At 38.5% G+C, this 20,755-nt stretch overlaps 1 long non-coding RNA gene across 1 annotated transcript in view; it reads right to left on the minus strand.

The window, feature by feature from the left end:
* Positions 1 to 4,792: 4,792 nt before the first annotated feature.
* The window catches only part of LOC306645383, a 109,109-nt gene continuing 93,146 nt past the window's right edge, over positions 4,793 to 20,755 (minus strand). Inside the window, exon 3 of the long non-coding RNA XR_013759631.1 lies at positions 4,793 to 6,222. This is a non-coding gene — a long non-coding RNA (uncharacterized lncRNA). The remainder of the gene's footprint in view (positions 6,223 to 20,755) is intronic.

The raw sequence follows: 20,755 nt of genomic DNA on the forward strand, positions 1-20,755 counted from the left end.
CTGATATCAATGATTTTAGTATCAAGTTTTAGAAGATTTTCACTGAATTCCATTGAATTATCCTTGCAACTTTGTCAAAAAATCAATTGACTCTCTGCATTAGGGTCTGCTTCTGAATTCTGTGCTCTTGATGCAGGTGTCTGACATTCATTAATACCGGCAGGTCTATTGTTTTATAGGAAGGTTTGCAATCAGGTAGATATTATTCTATTTATCTTTTTCAGAAAACTTATAACTATGTTATCTTTTTTGGTTATTGTTTTGATGTCTGTTGAAAGACTCTCTTGAAACAAAATTAGGGAGCTTGTTCCTACTTCATTCTCTGTTATTCTCCAGGACTAAGAACAGAGCCTGACACATCATAAAGGCCTAATAAATTAGTTGGGAGAAAAAGGAGGAAGTTAAGAAATATTGAAGGTGAGGAAAGAAAGAGAATTTGGTATTTGGGGAAAGAAGGATCAACTGTTCTATGAGAAGCTGTGAACACAATAGAGGATTGGCTTGTGATGCTGGTGTGGAAGACAGAAGCTCTTTGGAGATGGTACTTTGTCCATAAGCTTTGTTATTTAGGACCCATGAGAAGCTCTGTGGGGCCACACTGATTCACTCATTCATCAAATGGACATTCCACACTCATTCTGTAACCCTCTTCCTGTACAGGGCTGGGGTCTTCCACAAAACTGAGTCAGCACAGAGCCCCTGCTCGGCTTCAAAGCCCAATTCTTGCAATCAGGTCAGAAAGATCTCAGATACGATGCTCAGAGTAACAGGCAAGAGTTTATTGGAAGGGATAGAAAAGGGGGAAAGAAGCACTCTCAAGGGAAAGAGTGAGTCCTCTCAGACAGGAGAGGGGAAGCGTGCCTCTCCGGTCCTCCAGGTTTATTGTGGGTCCCAGCGAAGTTTCTGGAGTCCTGGTCAGGTTCACTTTTCGAGTTTTTTTTTTTTTTTTGAGTGGCAGAGGATGACATCAGACTTTCAAGTCCCCACTGCCATGACCATTCTAGGTCACTTGACCCATACTGATCAGCTCTAATTAGAACCTGTTCTTACAGAGTTTATGTCAGGAGGAATAATGCTTTCCTCCCTGAGGTCTAGGATCTGATCTGTGTAAGGGTCACAAAAGTCTCCCCTTCAGGGTAACTTGTGTTCTTTCTGACATTATTTTGGGCCCACATTTCTATTGCAGACAACTTGTAGTTTGCTGAGGAATGTAACATATTGTGTGGACTTAAGCCAGGCAGAGCTGCCGGGTAAATTGCTTTTTAAAAGTGAAAGCATGAGGGAGTCAGCACAGTGGGTCCATTTTAGAGAATCATTCCCTTAATCTATGTTTCCAACAATCGCATCTGTCTGTCCCTTATCATTCTCACGGACTGTGAACAATGGCTTGTGCATCAAGTGTGAAGGGTCACAGACAAATAATGGAGTTTTTTGCCATAAAAGTGGGGTCTGCCAGGGTTCTCAGTAATGTGGGATTTCAAGTTCCCATGGCAAGCTGTGTGCCCCACTTCCTGTAAAAGAGACACTGGGTTCCTTCTGGTGCTCTAAGGCTGCACCTGCTGTTTCTGGGTTTGGGATACTGGCAGTGTTTACTTTATGGGTAAACTCTACTCCAGGAACACTTTCTAAGCACCTTCTATCTCTCCTTCGTGTCACTTGCTGCAATTGTGGTGACATCCTTAATTGTACAGTTAACCATTTGGTGCCCACTTTCCTTCCATTACAAAGTGAGCTTCCAGGAGCCTGTGATTGTCCCAGACCCAGTCAGTGGTGCTATCCTGCTGCCTAGCATAATGTGATCCCACACAGACCATGGGGGCCTGAATAAGGAAGCATTATACTCGAGGGTCTTCTAAAATCCAATTACCTAGAAGCTTTCTGTCTCTGATAAAGTGGTTTTGTTCTCTTGCTCAATTTTAGAAACAACCATTAGATCTTCTTTTATTTTCAAATGCTTTGATTAATATTCAGAATAAAACCTCCCCCCAAGGTATAATAGAAACTTTTACATTTTGTGCAATGGTGGATGTTAATTTTTAGTAACTCAGTTATTTGTTGATCTTGAGGTCTTTTTAGCATGTCACTGATGCTCAGATAATACTGGGGATCAGCCAAAAGAAAAAAAATAAGTCTTCTGCTTTTGTTTATCAGTAGGGACTAATGGTGTCCTAAAAAATGGGTCCAACAAAAAGTAAGCTGAGAAAAGGTAATGTATTTTGTTGCTACTTTACTAATAATTCCTATGGGTAATATTACTTATTTTAGTTCTTCCCAATACACCACACACACACAAACATACACACACACCTCTTGCTTATTGCAACAGGAAGTTAAAGTGGAGATGGGAGATGGAAAAGGGGCATTTCCATTATTAAGCACTTAGCTGACCATTTGTTCTATGCCAAACTCTTTAAAGATTCTTTCATTTATTTGACATCTCCACTAGGATGCTGAGGCCCAGACATTAGGAAAGAGACAGTAAAAAAATAAAATTAGGATCTGGGATCTACAGGACAGTCACATGTTTAAGTCCTCTCCTCTACTTAATTAATGTTTCTGCTGAATGGAAAGAAAGGGAAAAAGAAAGTCATATGTCCCTCCTTCACAGTCTGTCACAGGTGACTGGGGGCATGACCATCTTATGTCATCACTAGATCTCCAACAAGCCCTCACAGGGAACTTGGGGCCACTGTGGTTTGTGCCTTCTTGCAAAGCAGGGGTTGCCCTTTCCCAGGTCTGTCTCCAGAGGTTTTTCTGGTACGAGCCTTGTTTTTGTATGATGAAATGGAGATGGGACTCAAAAGTTACTAATTTATATGGTTCTTGCCTTTAAAAGGTGAATTTTCTAAAATTCTCCAAATATTCTTATTCTTTTTAAAAATCTCAAATGATTATAATTGGAATGAACAACAAATCATCATCTATTTACCTTATTGAGAGAGTTGGAAGCCGAGAACAGGAAGAAGAGGGAGAAAGAAAGGAAATTAGCATTTTTCGAAAACCAATTATATGAACTGTTAAGTACCTGGATGTGTGATGTAAATTCTTACAAAATTCCAGCAATATATATGTTTTTGTCCCACTTTACAGATGAGAATGCTGAGGCTTAGGCAGGTTAAATAATTTGTCTCATGAGTCAGCATGCTAAAGAATAATTAGCCTGTTCTCTCTGAGACCAAAACCTGTGCCCCTTGCTTTAAGTGACAGGATCCTGTTGAGCGTGGATGGAGCAAGGACTCCTCCCTTTCTTCAGAATTAGAGATCCATACCTCTAGTAGGCATGGCTTTCAGAGTCACATCATGTGTGACAACTTGCACACAAATAATAGCACTGTAGTTTTGCATTTTTTTTTTCCTTGTACAAGGCCAAAATTACATTCAGGGTCAAAATTCCACTTTCCCATCTCTGCCAAAGAATTCTTGCTTTGGTTTCCTGAGTCTTCTCTTCAAACCTTTCAATACTTTTGAGACATGGTACCTAGAACTAAAGCTTTGAGGAGACATTATGAGGGAAAATCTCTTTTTAGTAAGGAAATCAACATTGGCGAATATTTAATGTTTTATTTGTGTAGTAGATTTCACTTGTGGATTTTTGATTGGCTTATACTGGAGAAGAGTAAGGAAGAGGGGTTTGTTTTCCAAAAGATTTTCTGGGCCCACCTCATTATGGCAAATTCTATCATACAAAGTTCTGCATAGCTCCTAATGAGAGATGTGCCTTAACTTATGTGATCTTCATGTCAGATGAGCCTCAAGAATGTAATGTAAATGGACTCATGATTTAGGTGTATTGGAATAAGTCATTCCTTAGTGAATGAAAGTCAAAAGAGATCCTCTTTAAACTCCATGGTTTGCAAGTGAAAACACTGAATTCCAGAAAAAGAAAGTAACTTAGCCTGAGGTCACACAGCTCATTATAACTCAGCTGCCATGAAAATTTGCTTCACAGGACCCTCCAGGACTCTTTGGGTACCAGTTTGGGATATACTGCATTGTTAAATGGGTCATAAAACTTCCAAATCCACATCAGAACCCATCTCCTTAGAGAGGAAGAGCACTAGTGACACTTTTCTTAAGAAAGATGGAATTATTCGGACTTGACCTTGTCATAGGGGCAATTGAGATTTTATACACATAGGTATGAAATGAATAGGCGCATTTCTTACCTAATGAATGGACTCTTCAAATTGAGCATGTTCCCAGATCTGAAACCTGTATGGTTCACCAGTGGCATGATCTGAATGTCATAGCTTTTTCTGTACAGAGAAAAACACATCATCTCATCAGGCACTTGCTGTTCACATTCATCAATAGCATCTTTTAAATACACCTTACTTTATAAGAATGTGTGTGGTATCTTACATGTGTCCATGTTTGTTTACTTGGATGTTATTAATGTTGATAGAGGCAATCAAAAGCCTTGTTTATTCATTAGAAGAGTTTGATAGCTATAATTTCTTGATTTAAAATTTACAAAGGTAATGGTACTTCTGGTTGATCAAAGCACTTTTGTATGTGTAGGGGGGTGAGCTTTACCAACATCAATGACAGAAAATGGCTTTAAGCAACAGAGATGCTTTATGGATCTTCATTGAAGTACCAAAATGATCCTAATCATGGAAGGATTGGTTGAGCTATATTTCACACTGATGCAAAACAGCTAACAGATGTGATTGATTTTAAGAGGCCCCAGAAGAAGGCTCATGTAATTACAGTGAGAGGAACAGGCTGATAAGAATAAGTAATGAGACAGATCCTTGATGACTGATCAGAACGAGTCATGTTTGTGGGATTTTTATTAGTCATTCTTAATACTGTACATATATTTCTTCTGATGATAAAAGCATTACATTCAGTGTAGAAAAACTGAAAAAGAGGAGAAATGCAAAGAAAATATGCCATAATGCCACTAGACTAAGATTCTCATAGCTAACATTATAGAATATTTGTTCTATGTATTTATAAAGATAAATATTTGCCAAAATGATGCTTCAGAATTGTTTGAGTCTTTCTTTTATTTAACATAAGCAAGAATTTATCCTATATTATAATTCTTGAAAACTTTTAAGTGGCATTGTATAAATGTAAGCACTATTTACTTAATAATTCCCCACTCTTGGATATTCATATTTTATAATAACATAGTATTACTTGTAACAACAAAAATCTAAATTTTTCAACTGACATGCTGTAAAGGATATTCTAGTGATGTATCTTTAAATTGTATCTAAAATGATTTCCTTGGAATAAAATCTTAGATGTGGTCTCACCAGGTTAAAGTATATACACATATTTAAGGTTTCTAAGAGTTGGGGTGAAAACATGTTCCAGAGTGTCTATAAAATCACTTCCTCATTTACAAAGTATTAAAGTGCTAATTTCATTACCTCTTTTCTCATTCCTAATATTCAAATCTTTGATGTAAAAATATTACAAATAATTTTTATACAAATTTCCTTTATTACTAGGCTTCTTTTTAATTTCAGAAATTAGTAAGTAACATAAGTCCTTCATTCCCACTCCCCTTCCATCATTGCCAAGAGTGGCCTGGCTAGGTTTAATTACATTGTCAGATCCTTTGAAACCATTGATGCAAGTTCTAGATTTTATTGGGGCCAAACCAAATAAGAGGAAAATACAGTCACACTTTTTTTAAACAATCAATTAAGATTATGTCCTTTGAACCTATGCAACTCATTTAATTGTTTCATGTTCAGAAATTGAACTTTTTTTTATTTTAAAATTTTTCTTAGACACTTAGACCCTGTAGTTCACTGCATTGTGACACTTGAAGGTAGAGTGGAGGTGAACTAGGCATAGGGACAATGTGCTCCTTAGAACAGGCTCAAACTTTGTTGGAATCACAGAAAGGCTAAGAGATCAACCTAGTAAATAAGTCAGAACAAGGAATTTCTATACATTTTGCCAAATGAAAGGCATCTTCTTAACAATGTCGAAGAAATTGATGTAGAACTTATGGCAGAAAGTCAAGTCCTCTGAGGTATGCAGGAGGATATTTACGGATGCATATTTGAATCCAGTTTGTCACAGCTAAGAACTGAATGGTTCTTGCTGTGATTGGGAAGAACAATGCATATATTTTTGCTATAGGGTCTTTAGCGAGGCTCTTTTTCAGAATGGAAGTATGATAACACTGTTGATTTACCCTCACTCTTCACGATCCATGCCTCTTCTTTATGCATCATCAGAGTCCTGTGTTTCCTGACCAGAGGGAAAAAAAATGGGATATGTCAGGCTCAGCTTGATCAGCAAAAAGTTGAGATTTGTTGTCAAAGTCCTTCAGTGTACATGTGACAGGGTTAGGGGGTGAGGAAAGGATTGTTAGGTTCACTGATTTCCTAATGATTCACCTAAGGTGAACATGTTCTCACCTAAAATTGCAGGAAAATAATATACTCTAGGAGCACTGTCATACTAGTGACAAGATCAGGAGGCCTACCCCAAATCCAACAAAGTGCCATGCTATTAAGTGACTAATATTGGTAAATCTTCCACAAGTGTCCACAGAAATCTATATAATTATTAATTCTTTTGAACCAGTTACTTGGCAATGCACATTTTTTAAAAATCCTACTTCTTTTCCAGAATTATTCATTTTAAACTTAATAGAGATAGAGCAAGTGGTTTAAGAGGGAATATACCTAGTTCAGGATTGAAGACAAAATCAATGCTTTGTATACAAACTTTTTTTTTTTTTTTTTTTTTTTTTGCAATATCCAAGATACTGGATACTTGGGAACAACAGATGTAGGACATATCTTTGGAAATAATATTTTATTCGGTAGGGAGATAATCTTAAAACTGACCAGCAAGGAAGAATGGGATAGACAAACACAAGTGGCAGGAAACTGGGTTAAAAAAAAAAATGATCTGCATCACTGGGGGATTTACCGGGAAATAAAGGAAGGAGTAACAGCCTCATCAGACATGGACTCAAGACCAGTGTTCTGCAAGCAGGTATGAGTTTGCCCCAGAAAGAAAGAAGGATGATATGTTAGAGAGTGGAAGAAAATATTAAATGATTCTTTTAAAAATTTTAGTTAGTTTGTGTCCCTCCAAATTTATGTTCAAGTCTTAATTATCAGTAACTGTGACTATGACCTTGCTTGAAGATAGGGTTTTGCACAGGTAACAAAGTTTACATGAGGTCATACTGGATTAGGATGGGCCCCGAAGACATGACTAATGTCCTTACAAGAAAAGGACACACAGAAAAGCATAGGGAAGAGGACGCTGTGAAGACAGAGGCAGAGACTGGAGCGATGTAGCTCCAAAAAACACCAAGAATTGCTAGACATTGTTAAGAGGTTGAAGGACACAAGATAACTTCCTGTCTTCAGCTTGCAGAAGAAGCATGGCTCTGCTGATGCCGTGGTTTCAGACTCTGGCCTCTGGAACCGTGAGAGAAAAAAAATTTCTATTGCTTTAAGGCACCCAGTTTGCAGTATCTTGTAAGAGTTGTTTACCAAATGCATATTAAACAGTAATAGATTCACCAGGAAAATGCTAGCTTCTAATCATCAACTAAAAGTTTGGATATTTGTTATGTTTACTTACGAGTAAAAGTAATTGTTTAGGTTTTACAAAGATGGGAGGGAAAGCTCAGTAAGACTCTAATCCCATCCTAAATAATGTAGTACAATTTCAGTGAGTAAATGCCAACCATGTGATGGATGCATATGTCTGATCTAGAAGAATCTAACATTATGGTACAAAGAAATGCCATTTAGAGCTGTACCACCACACCCTACAACTTCACTGTGCACGACAATTTCTTCCCATAATTCCTTCTGATACAACTGACAAAATACAGAGCTGTTGAGAGGTTCAATTTTATATGAAGCCCACAGTGAAGCAGTTTAATGATGACCAGTAGGAGTAGCACTTGAAGCTTCCAAAGCTTTAATTCTTTGATCAGCACTTCTTCCAGTATTATAAACCACAAACCTCATCAAACTCTCTTTAAACTAAATCCCCTGCCAAACCTGGGTATAGCAGGCCTTCATAGGGATCCAAAAATTTTAAATAATGTTTCAAAATATTTTGGCACAGGATAAGTAGCTGAGCTAGATCCAATCATCACTCTATTTTTTCATGCATCCTTTTTATTTCTATTTTTGTGTATCTTACAAAATACATAATACATGAATTTCTGCATAATATATGTACGCACACAGGTCTGTCTATGCATGTATATATATATGTATATGTGTATATAGAAAGCATTTATATGTATGAAAATTATTAAGTTCTGTTATTATTATTAGAGTACATGCACACAATTTAAAAGACAAATTTGATACACTGAGGGAGACATACATAAATTGCTTCTACTCTTCGGTGCACATGATAAAAAAAATCCATGAAGACCACATCTTTGAACTTTAGGGATATAAATTTAATAAAGTTCATAAAAAATATATGTTCTATTTTATTGCCAGAGCAATAAAATGAATGATAGCTCCAGAATGATGGGAGGCTGTCAAAAATAAAATGCTAACAATATAATCATAAATGGTCCTGGAGGGGAAGAAAAGGGCAGTCATTGTCACACCGTGTGGTTGCATAGGGACTTCTCCCAGGAGTTCAGAGTTTAAAAGAATATTTGACGATAAAGAATGATATCACTAATAAGTGGATGATGACACATAATGGGGGGAGGGAGGGGTTAGTGTTAGGGTTAGAGTTAGGGTTAGGGAGGGGGGCAAGTATGGAGGAAGGAAGGACTGTATAGAGGGAAAAGAGGGGTGGGAGGGGTGGGGGGAAGGGAAAAAATAACAGAATGAATCAAACAACATTACCCTATGTAAATTTATGATTACACAAATGGTATGCCTTTATGCCATGTAAAAACAGAGAAACAACATGTATCCCATTTGTTTACAATAAAAAAAAAAAAAAAAGAAGAAGATGGAGATCTTATCCAAGACATTACAAAGGGACAGCAACCTTTCTGGAAAAAAAAAAAAAATGGCATCCAAATACTAACATTCAGGAATCACCGAGGCTTATATAAAAATCAGGAAATATGAGAATTTTAAAACAAAGATATGAAGAGGTACATTCAGAGTTTGAAAGAGAATAAGGGACAAGGAAATGGAACTAAGATTTACTGTGGACTTTTTCTGTGTTAATCATTATATGATGTTTTCTCTTTTAATATTTGTAAGGGCCTGGTGAGATGATGATTATAAATGCTACCTTACAGATGATAAACTGAGGAAACTGAGATGCTACACAGATTCATTAGCTTTCCCAGAGTCACTGATGAGCCAACCCATGTGTAGAATAGACTGAGCAGAACCAGGATACAGCAGACTCCAAAACCTGATCTTTTATCCACTCTCGAGATTGTTGATCTAATGAGGTAAAGTTCTCCAGCCTTTCTTTTCTTCTTCTCACAAAATATTGGGTGTCCATAATATCTTAGCTGCTTTCTCTCCCCCACATACTTTATTGAAGCATTATAGTTGTACACAATGATGGGATTTGTTATGTATTTGTACATGCACACAATACAAGTATACAATTTGGCCAATATGCTCCCCAGCACTTCCCCTTCCCACCCCTGGTCCTCATCCTCTATTCCACTGATCTCCCTGTGATTTAGCTGCTTCTTTGAATTGCGCCAGACTAAGTTCTTAGTGAGAGTGGGATCATCAGCTCGTGACTCCTTCCTTTGGTTAGTCATTGCACAACATTACTGTGTCTCTGAAATATACGAAGTGAGGAAAGGTAGAGGATAGAATAAGACTCAGTCTCTCTTCTTGGGAGGTTCACAGATATGCAAATAATAGCAATACAATATCAGAACTACAATAAAGATATAAGGTAAATGGTGTGCCTTTTTTTTTTTTTTTTTTGGTAATGGAAATTGAATCCAGGGGTGCACAACCACTGAGACACATCCCCAGCCCTTTTTATTTTTATTTTGAGACAGTTCTTGCTAAGTTGCTCAGGGCCTTGCTAAGTTGCTGAGGCTGGCTTTGAACTTGCTATCCTTCTGCCTCGGCCTCTGGAGCCACTGGGATTACAGGCATGCAACACTGCACCTGGTCCCTTCTTGCCTAGTAGAGGCAATGAAGAAGAAATGGTAGAAAAATATGACTGATGAGGATGAAACTCAGTATATTTCAGAAAAAAATAATGAAAGAATAAGATGATTTAAATTCACTTGCCTAGTTATACTCTGAGACACTTTAAAAATACAAATATTTGAAGGCAAAGGACTATTATCCTGGTTTGTAACAACAAAAAGGGCAAAGTTCAAAACTCCAGGCAGATGTTGGCTACTGCTCCTTAGCACTTTTTTGTTTTCTTAAAACTTATCATTAAACAGATGGTTTATGAAGATTCAGAAAGAAAGTGGTAACTTCCAGGATGAACATGGCATAAGTCAGCATTATCCACTTTTGCTCCTGGAAGTCATCCAAAACTATGGAGCATAGAAAGATACTGCAGACCACAGACCTTATTTTTTTTAAAACTCGGAGAAAACTATAATGTGCAGTCTCTAGCTCATGTGTGAGCATCATAAAAGTAGTTGAGACTAGTTATAAACCATATGGAAAAATGTCCAAAAGAAGTGATAAGCAGGCTAAGGGGAAGCACACCTTAGAAAGGGCTCACAAAAGTACATTCCCTGCTGGTGAGGAGCATTTTCTGAAATGCAGAAGACACATTCTTTGTTTGTGACACCTTAGTGTGAGCAGGGCTCGGGGCAAAAGCTCCTGGAACCAGAACACAGTGAAGCAACCCAAAGCACACAGAGGAGCCATTCTTGTGGGAAGCAATATGAATCTGTGGCCGCACGTAAGGAGAGAAAGTTCCAGTTGAGGAAAACAGATAACACAAAGACTGTCCAATCTCTCCTTCCCACAGGGGTTTCTTTCTGCAAATAGTTGTCCAGAAAAGTTCCACAAGTTGATGATGAACCACCATAACTCCAAAACAATAGGGAGATGGATATTTATTTTCAGAATAAAGTAAAAAAGTGGGAGGGGGGGTTAGTAAAATTTACAAACAGATGAAAAACACATATCAGATAAATGTTCCCATGCACAGATAAAACAAGTGAATACTTTGCCATGGTTTTTAAAGCCTTGATGAAGCCCTTTCCTCTACAAAGGATGCAATGACCTTGATGAAGGAAGACCATGAGACAGAAATACAGTAACTCAAGGAAGGGAACGAGAGGGTTCCCCATGTGCTGAGATGGAAACGTTTTTGAGATGTATGGTCAAGTGAAAAAACTGAGATGTAGAAAACAGATACAGAATGTTGCTAGTAATGTTACAAGCCAGGTGTGCTGGGGTGCTGGGTTCGTTGCCTCTGTTCAGCAAAGAATTGAAGAACAGGACACAGAGGTAGCAAGCAAGAAGTAGGTTTGTTGCAAAAGTAACAGATAGACTTCTCTGGAGAGAAGGGGCCCCAGAGCTGGGGATCCATGGGGGGTAGTTTTGGCCTGTTCTTTTTATGGTCTCTGGAACGTCCTCCTTTGGTGATCCCTTCTCCTGTCCACATGCTCCTCACTATTATTGCTTGGTGCTTCCTCTGTCCATATATTAGTTTTTCCATTGGATCCCGCACTTAGGAGAATGAGTACAGAAGTGTGTGTCTGATTGGTTCCCCTGCTTGTGTCCACGAGAGCTTTTGTCAAGCAGGAAGTTGAACTCATCAGAAGACATTCTCCGTGCTCCTTTGCTCTGGCCTTGCCCCTGACTTCCTCACTTGCCATCTTGCCCTGGCTGCCTAAGCCCTTCTACATCTCCCACAGTTAGGTATAAAAGCAGGAGCAAAATAAAAAAATAAATCATTCATTCCTACCATTATGGCATTTTCTAATTACATATCCTTAATGAAACTGAAAGGATATGCAAGAAACAAAGACACATAAGGTGATAAGTGGCTGTATAATGGGGGAGATGAAGGGACAGGAATGAGATTCACAAGGGGAGGAGACTTTTCATTGTACTTTTATATGTATTTTTATTATGAATTTTTTACAGAGATAGAAAGCCATGATAACTAGAGAGCTAGCACAGTTTCATTAAGAGATTAACCAATGAGACTGTCTGATTAGTTTCATTGCCTTTTTTTTTTGGCAGGATATTGGACTGGAGTATGACAATAAAACCAGAAATTCAGCTCACCTGGACATCACACTTAACATTTGCTGCACTGTATTTCCTATGGTCCAGATGGAGCAACGTGGACCACTATGAATATGGTGGGTGGATTTTGAGCTACTTCCCTGACAGATCCAAAGGATGTGGATTAGGTAAGGTATATATAAATTTTGAAGGAAGATTATATTCTTTGCCTCATCCTACTTAATATTTTCAAATAAAAATTTGCCTATTAAATTTGCCAGTGTACAAAATGCCAAGAATCACTAATATGCTACACAAAATAATTTTGCAAATAAAGAATATAATCCATTGACTCTGATAAAGACTGAAATACAGCATATAAAGAAAGGCGTGAGTGGACCAAACACAAAGACTTGTATGAAAGCTGACAAAAATCAGCTGCCTATTAGGAAAAGGGAGAAAACTGACTTAAAAATAGATCATGTGAAAATGAACTTTTTGGTTTTAATTGCCTATTCCCTCAAGTGAAATGAATCCCAAACTTTTAAACTTAAATTACATGATTACAATTCAAAACAGCAGTGGTTACTTTCTATCTGTATGCCACACTTATTGCAACACATATGCTGTCCTGTATTCCATTTTGGAAAAATGTCTTATAAGGGGACATTGTTAACTGGAGTATTTCACAGGGAGAACTTAGAATCTCAAACTGTTCCAAAATCATTCTTAGAAGAGGGAAGAGTTGAGGAAATTAGCCTATAGTCCTGGGGACTAGAGAGCATCTGGCAGAACTCTCTAAATATTTGAACAATTGCCCTTTAGAGGTTAGAACTGTCCTGTTTAGTTTGAATTCAGAACATAATAAGTAAGATCAATGAGAATTGTTGACAGGAAGGAAGATGCAGGATCATGAAAATTTTTTAAGTAAAGATGGTGAAAACCAAAGATGTTGATAGTCAATGATCATATTATAGGTTACTTTACCAATAATTAAAGAAATGCTGACCAAAATGACCAGAGGCTACTTTTTAAGAATTATTTTTGGGTCTATCAGATTGACAGAAATGACAGAGACAAATAACATCAAGTTTAGGGGAAATGTGGAAAAATGTGTATGCTTTTCTATTACTAACATGAGAGTAAATTGGTGCAACCATAGATCATAGACCTTTGATACAGCATTTCCATTTCTAGGCATCTTATTTGAAAATGCCCACCACTGTGCATGCTATATATTCAAAGACGTTTACTGCAGAATTTATTTCAATGGCAAAAAGAAAGCAAAACTGAAAACAATCTAAGTATCAATAACCTGGGGTTTGATTAAAGACATTATGGTATTTCCACACTCTAGAATAGTATACATCTATTAAAAAGAACAAAGCAGTTTTGTTGGTACAGATCCAGGACTTATTTTGAAGTGAAATATTAAGTTGCCTGCTAGGGTAATCTTGTAAAAACTACAATGATACTATTTGTTGATATTTGCACAGAAAATCACTTGAAAGTAATACAGATCGAACTACCTAGCATCGCTGGAGTGGGATGAGGTGTGGTAATGTAGGACCACTCTCCATGTATACTTTTGTTGCTTTCAATTTATATGCTAGCATGTTGGTTTTTGTAATGAAGGTCAGTTTTTGAGGTGGGGCAGTCTCTATCACTGGAGTGTTTAGAACAGGCCCAGGGAACAATGTGAGGTAGGGAGGAAAGAAAGTTTGATGCAAAGACCTGAGTGCCCTCAATACTCGAATGGTCCTGAAAATGTTCCACTACCCGGCCCTCCTGTATCTCCCACAGCCGAAGCTCCACTGAGGTAGAAAAAAACAGGGCATTTCAAAACTGAGATAAATCAAGGAAATCGCTGAACAGACCTCATGAAATCCATCACCCCAGGGAACACCTTAGTCCTTCCCAACACACCAGATACTGCCTCTGAAGTGCCTTTGCTCTGCAGCACTCATCAATTTTATTGTACTAAATTCGGCAGTGTGTGGCTTGACAGAGGTAAGTACATCCAAGCAGCGTTCATGGGGTTAAAGATTCGATAATTCAAGCCTTTGGCAAATGTTCCCTTGAGCTGCTGGATTTCTCCTCCTTTCTTAGTGATCAGCTGGAGGGTGCTGCCCTTGAGTTATCCCTAACTCCTCTTCCTGGCCACTCAGTGCATGGATGGAATGGGCCCAGCAAGTGCTCTAACTGAGGACACCTGTGCGAACTCAGTCAGGCCTTTGGAAAGCTTTTTGTCCGTCTGAGGGTGATGTCTACTTCTTCCAGTTCCACCCTCTCAATGCCCAGTAAGTAGAGGTGAAATCGCCACTGCACTGCCCTGCTTACTGTTTATTGGCTACAAAGAACTTTCCCTGAGAGAGTCTCCCTTTCCTTTGCAAAGAGAGAGGTCTGAAGAAGGTACTGTACCTGATACCAGTAATATCAGGGACTATTGACAGCCAAATCATCACCCTGTGTGGTAAGAAAAAAGTTAAAAGCCAATTACCTGCCAGACCCTCGTTAATGGGTGGGACTGATAAGTGGTTTTATTCCTTTTGACTCATGGAACTCTTTTAAGATAAGGGTAACTCAATTTATTGAGCAATTACTATGTGGTGGGTATTGAATGAAGAGTTGATGTTTATTATTCCATTAAATCTCTACAACAATTCTACAAAGGACGCTCAGGGAGATGAAATTATATGCCCGAAATCACACAGAGGAGACTGGAGGATTATGCTCCAAATTCCTACTCAGCCATCATGTCAACTTGTATTTCTAAATCAAAGCTCAACCAAAGCCCAATAAGTAACAGTGTTAAATTAGGAATTAACTTGTTTGAAAAATGTGGCAAGGGGAGAAGCCTGGGCTCTGGATTTTTCCTGTCTCCTGTCAATCTGTTCAGGGGGCCTGAAGGGATTCTCTTAACAAGATAAACTGGAGCAGATGCCTCTACTGTCCTCCCAGCTCAGATATCTTGTGCATGTTTAAATGAAGGTTCTTTATTTCACAGGAAGAAGCAAGAACATCTTGGTGCCCTGCTAACACCCCTCACATGTCTGGGGCTAGGTAGTGATTGCTGGTTGTGGAAAGTCAGGGACATATTAAATAAACATAAGGCAAAATCCTGGAGGGTCAATTTTGACTTGAAGATTTGTAAGGAAATTTTTATATAACTTAACTGCTATGTAATACAAATCCTTTTTAGATCAAAATATGCTCAGATATAGTATAGAGAAGAAATGCAAATTTTCTACATTTTTTTTTTACAAAGATAAAACATTTAGCTTCAAAGAAACTTCCCTCTTGAAGAAGGCCACTTCAAGTTTATCTCAGCTTTTAGGAACAAATTCTTTGTGGGCTATTACTGGGAAAAATAAGTGCATGGATTCCTTGAACATGCTTATATGGAGTAGGAATGATTTGTGCCTCATTTTCTTACTTTCTGATGGTCAGCTTGGACAAAGTTTCTGTGGGTTGCCTCCTCCCTGGATCCCCTCGTTCCCCTCCCCCCAGCTTTATTACAGCCTCTGGGACATTTCTTTCTAAGGGGGCACAGTGATGAGGCTAGAAGTTCTCCCAAAGAGTAGAGGGGAGTATACTGGAAAACATTTTCCTTTGCCTAGGGAGCACATGACCTAGATCAAATATATTTAGTCATTGCAACACACAGGGAAGCATGGGAAGAGAGCTGGGAAGTCAGGGAGAGAACAGAGACTTCAGGGTCCTGGGAGAATTGCAGCCCACAGAGGAAACCAAGCATTGACAACTAACTTGTAGGCTGTCTTTCTCCTCTTTTCCCTGCAATGTAAAAATCTGGGAGTAGGGGAAAGGAAGTGCAGAGGTAGAGATGTTAAAGCTAATTGCAACATTAGCTTTAACAAAGCAGCCTGCCTGCTCACAAAAGAATTCTAGGCTGTGAATCAAAGTGGGGAACAGAATGATTCAGGCTATTAATAAGATGTAGAGGTTGTATAATCAGGTGAGGGGCCTCTGGAAAAGACCAAGAAGGTTTACAAAGCACAGACCATCTTTCGGTCTTCCACAGCTCAATCCAATTTACTTGGGCAATTTTAACTATTTTAGTCAGATGTGATATGACGCTATGGAAACTGTGCTATTTTCATTTCATCTAGAAATATGAAAGTGGCATTAATATCAATACTTATTTCCTTGAAAACCAAAGAAACAAGTACTATTGTTGAAATTAAGTCTTCAAAGCTGAAATTTCGATTACAAATAGTAGTAAGGGGTGGACTAGGTTAAGAAGGGGGAAAGTACACACAGAGACCCCCAAAAAAAGTCAAATCGGAACACCAGGCCATGGACGAGGCCAGTGTCACTATCTGGAACACAAAGAGGACTTCCACTTTGCAAGGTAATAATAATAATAAAAGACAAACAGAAAGAGAAAAAGAAAATGCTTGGAATTATTACGTTTTTGTTGACAGATATGCTAGATGGATTTGTGAGGTCAACAGGAGCATTCACAAAATATTTTCTTTTTCCTTATGCACTTTTCTCCTTGGCCATGAGACTATCCTGGTTTCTGATAAATGCTGGGGTGATGCTGCACATTTGAGCAACTTATTTTCTGACAAAACCCTGCAAGGACCACACCACTGTGCTGCAAGAGTCAGGAACTGCACAGGGTGAGTGCAGCATTCTGAGTGGGGTTTGACTCTTCAAGAGCAGGATGAGTCAGAGCACAGGTGACAGCCAGCCCTTCAGAAGCCAAACCATGGGCAGTGACAAGTCCCAGGCACAGCTGCTCAGACCTCTAAAAGTGGAGAGGATTAAAAGGGGAACATTGAGCTCAGAAGGTCGTGGTCATAGTTCATTTATTTTTCAAGGAGACAGTTTAACTTCCCACTAGGCTACAGTAGGACTCACACTGTAGCTGCCATAGTTTGATAAATGCAGAATAAGCAGGACTAGAAAGAATATTGGAAATGAGACAACCAAATCTAGTTGCTGGGCCTGTTTTAGCTGTGGAACCTTGAAATGCCACTTAAATTCTCTGAACCTCAGTCTCCTCATTTGTTGAAGGATGTTAAAATCTATCTTCACAAGATTCTTCATACCAAATGGGGAAAAATGTCTGTAGGGATGCTTTGCAAGCTTTAAATCATTTCACAGTTAAAAGATGACGTTATTGTCCATCAAGACAATGGGATCACCCCAAGGAGATTTATTTTAGTGGGTGTTCCAGAGGTTCTCAAGGGAGGTTGTTGCTATTTGCATTCACAGTGCCCCCGAAGGTTTACCTTCTTTCATCCTGCAGCATTCAGAGTATCTCTACAATTTTCCATTGTATTTGACACTTTGAATTTATTGGTCTTGGACTGTAATTTATTTCTTTTACTTTTTATTTTATTTTTCATCCCCTTAAGTGGACTTAAATACTTGCTGAATTAATGCACCAGTGAATGAATAACTTCTCTGGAAAGTCACCATGGATATAATTTTCAAAAAATTCCCTAGTAATTAGGAAATAGTTATTGTTGTTCCTAACTGCCAGTCGTCTTGTTCTGAGCTTATGTCAGTGTCGTTCCACCCACTTGAACTCAGATACAACTTTGAGATTTGCTCTGACCAATTAAATTCTAGGAGAAGTGACTGGTACCAGTCCCAGGCAGAGGCTTTTAATTTGGTGTGCTCATTCTTTCTCCTAAGAGACAAGCATTGTTACAGACAGAAGCTGCTGCATCAGCCCAATTACTGGGTGGCATGATACACAGTTGAGATAAATTTTGTGCACAATGGATAAGCAGTCCAGGGAAGAAAGACGCCTGTGTTGTTATAAGCCACTAAGGCTTCTTTTTGTTACTGTGGTGTGTTTTAGCCAATCCTAACTGATACAGGAATATTCTATTGATCATGATCTCAAGATGGCTGACTTTTTTTTTTTTTTTTTTAAGCCAGCTATAAGCTGTGCCTACTAAAGTGTGACTCTTGCTTCCTCAGCAGCTCCAGGCAAATTACATCCTGGTTGGGTCTTAACTTGTTTATCCAGAAAAAAAAAAAAAAAAAAAATATATATATATATATGTGTGTGTGTGTGTGTGTGTGTGTGTGTGTGTGTGTGTGTGTATGTATTGATTTTCTCAGGGAGCAAAGGGCAAAATACTAGTGAAAGTTCATCAAAAAGAGATTCATATCATCATCTGAGAAAATGGAACCAAGTCAACGCATGAGTCCTTAGAGTCTCTTCAAGTAAAGGGAAAGATGGACTAACATTTATTGAGTGTCCTCTTTGAAAACGATCCATTGATTATAAGGCACTTAGCATGGTACCTGCTGTGTAGCAGGCACTCAAGTTGTAGCTCTCCTACCTGTCATTACTATGTGTGCACTAGTTTGGGTCCCGTCACAGATATCCTCTTACTTGAGAGGAACAAAGTCAGAGTGACTAAAAAAGCCCAGATTCCAGAGCCTTCTGAAAAGTTCAAATCCTAACTCTAACACACTTATTAATTCTGTGACCTTATGTAATGTCTCATTTCCCTTATCCTTACTTTTTTATCTGTAAAATAGGGATGACAATATACTATTTATATAGCATTGGGTACAGTTAAATAAGTTATTGTATACCAAGGGCTCAGAACAGTGTCTGGTTATATAAGTATATACTATGTTATCATCATTTTATTTTTATCATTCAATTCCTTTTTATCTCCTCTGATATTTTTGTAAGTGTACAATTCTTACTTTATTCTTTTTATTTTCATTTAGACACATTCATGATGAATAGGTGAATTCAAAATTCACCTGTCTTCAGGCACAAAAATGATCATGTGGTGATATGAAACTCATTCTGCAGAGATCTATTTAGTGTCTAATTTCTACCTTTATGCTTCAAAATTCTCCTTCAGTGACAAAACTTTTGATGCAGTCTTTTCCATGAGATTATTTCACTTTCCTCTTTAAATATCTTGGTCTAGGGCTGGGGATGTGGCTCAGTGGTAAAGTGCTTGCTTTGCATGCATGAGGCCCTGGGTTCAAATCCCCCACCACCCCAAAAAAATTTAAAAATCTTTGTCTAGTCAAACAAGTGCTCTACAAATTATGCTCATAGCAGGTGAAATAATCCTTGAGGTGTGTCCCCAAAAGTCATCCCATTGTTTATGGGGATCAGGAATTCTAAATTCTAGTGCAATTTAGCTGGATCCTGCGAGGGCAGGATCTCTCAGAAAGCTGCATTTGAGATTTTAACCAAGGCCTCAGACATCTGAAGGTTCACTTAAAGGAGAATCCACTACCAATTTCTGTGTTAGCCAGCCTTTTGTCACTGTGACCAATACCTGACAAGAAAAAGGTTTCAGAGATTCATTTCATGGTTGGCTGACTCCATTGCTCTGGGCCCCAAGATGAGGCAGGACATCATGGCGGACGTGTGTGTTGAAGGAAGGCTGCTCAGCTCATGGCAAGAGGAAGGAAGGGGGTAAGGGGAGTACTGTCATTCAGTTCTTAAAATAATCTATAGAAGAACCATCATTATCCTCATTTTGCAACAATACATCTGGTATTGCTGCACCATTCCTGTATGTGACTCACATCTATAAGTCTTTTCCCTGTGTGAGCAGCAAAAGTCAGCACTGAAGGGTTGGGGTTGGGAGATGTGAAGAGGATGTTTTAAAGCTTGAAAGCAACAATGATTTGCACGAACCTATGTAGATCTTTCTCTTCTGCATTTATAAAGTTTTCTATGTATTCGGCTGTCCAAGTCACCAAAATTCTAATGTCAAATGTGTTCAAAGGGGAAAAAAAATCAAATATGTTATTTTCCTATCAAGATAAACTGAACTCAAGCAATTGAGCTGCTTCAACAAGTTCCTCAAGAACACTCTATCTCCAGGCTTTGCAAATTGTGAGGGATAGTCATTCCATTTTAGCAGAAGAAAGTTGAGGATTCTTTCCATTTACAATTTAAAGAGTTTCTGATGATGCAAACAACGTTGCCCAAGGTTTCACAACTAAATGGGACCACAATTGAAACCCAAATCTGATTAACAGCAAAGTTCTTGCTCTAAGCTGTTATGCAGTTTCTCTTCTATTATGCTTTGGGCTACTAGGATGAACGGGAAGATGCAAATTCCTAAACAAAGATGCAAATTACTAAACAATTTTGAAGGTTAAGTATGTGTACAGGATAGGTCAGGGAATTAGAAATTACCTACTAAGAGGTAGCTAGAAAATCTTGCTTTCAACAGTAACACTCTCTGACAGCTTTCTCAATTGAGAGATGAGAACTAGAAGACTTGAAAATTCAAGGAGCTCATTCTCCTCCTCTGTGATGGCTTATCTCAGAGTCTGGCAGCATGGTGCATGTGAGGTGAAAGAATGAGTGAGTGAATGAATCAATACATAGCAGATGGAAGAAGCCTGAAAAGAGCCCACTTACTACTATTGCTGTCTGAAATATTCATCTACTGCTGCACTCTGCATAATGGACAGGTTGATCCCACAGAATCACTGCTGGTACCTAAAAATAGGTAGCACAAAGAATCACTATGCATCTTTTCCCTCACCTGAGTTGGTAGCCACTCATAGTTGTGTGATGTGCAGTGAGGGGTCCTCTAATTTAGTCCTAGAGTGGGTGTTAGAAGTGGGTGTTAGAACATGCAAAAGGCATCTGGTTATAGGAA

This window comes from Sciurus vulgaris (genome assembly GCF_902686455.1).
Source record: "Sciurus vulgaris genome assembly, chromosome: 15".
NCBI classification, from domain to species: Eukaryota; Metazoa; Chordata; class Mammalia; order Rodentia; family Sciuridae; genus Sciurus; species Sciurus vulgaris.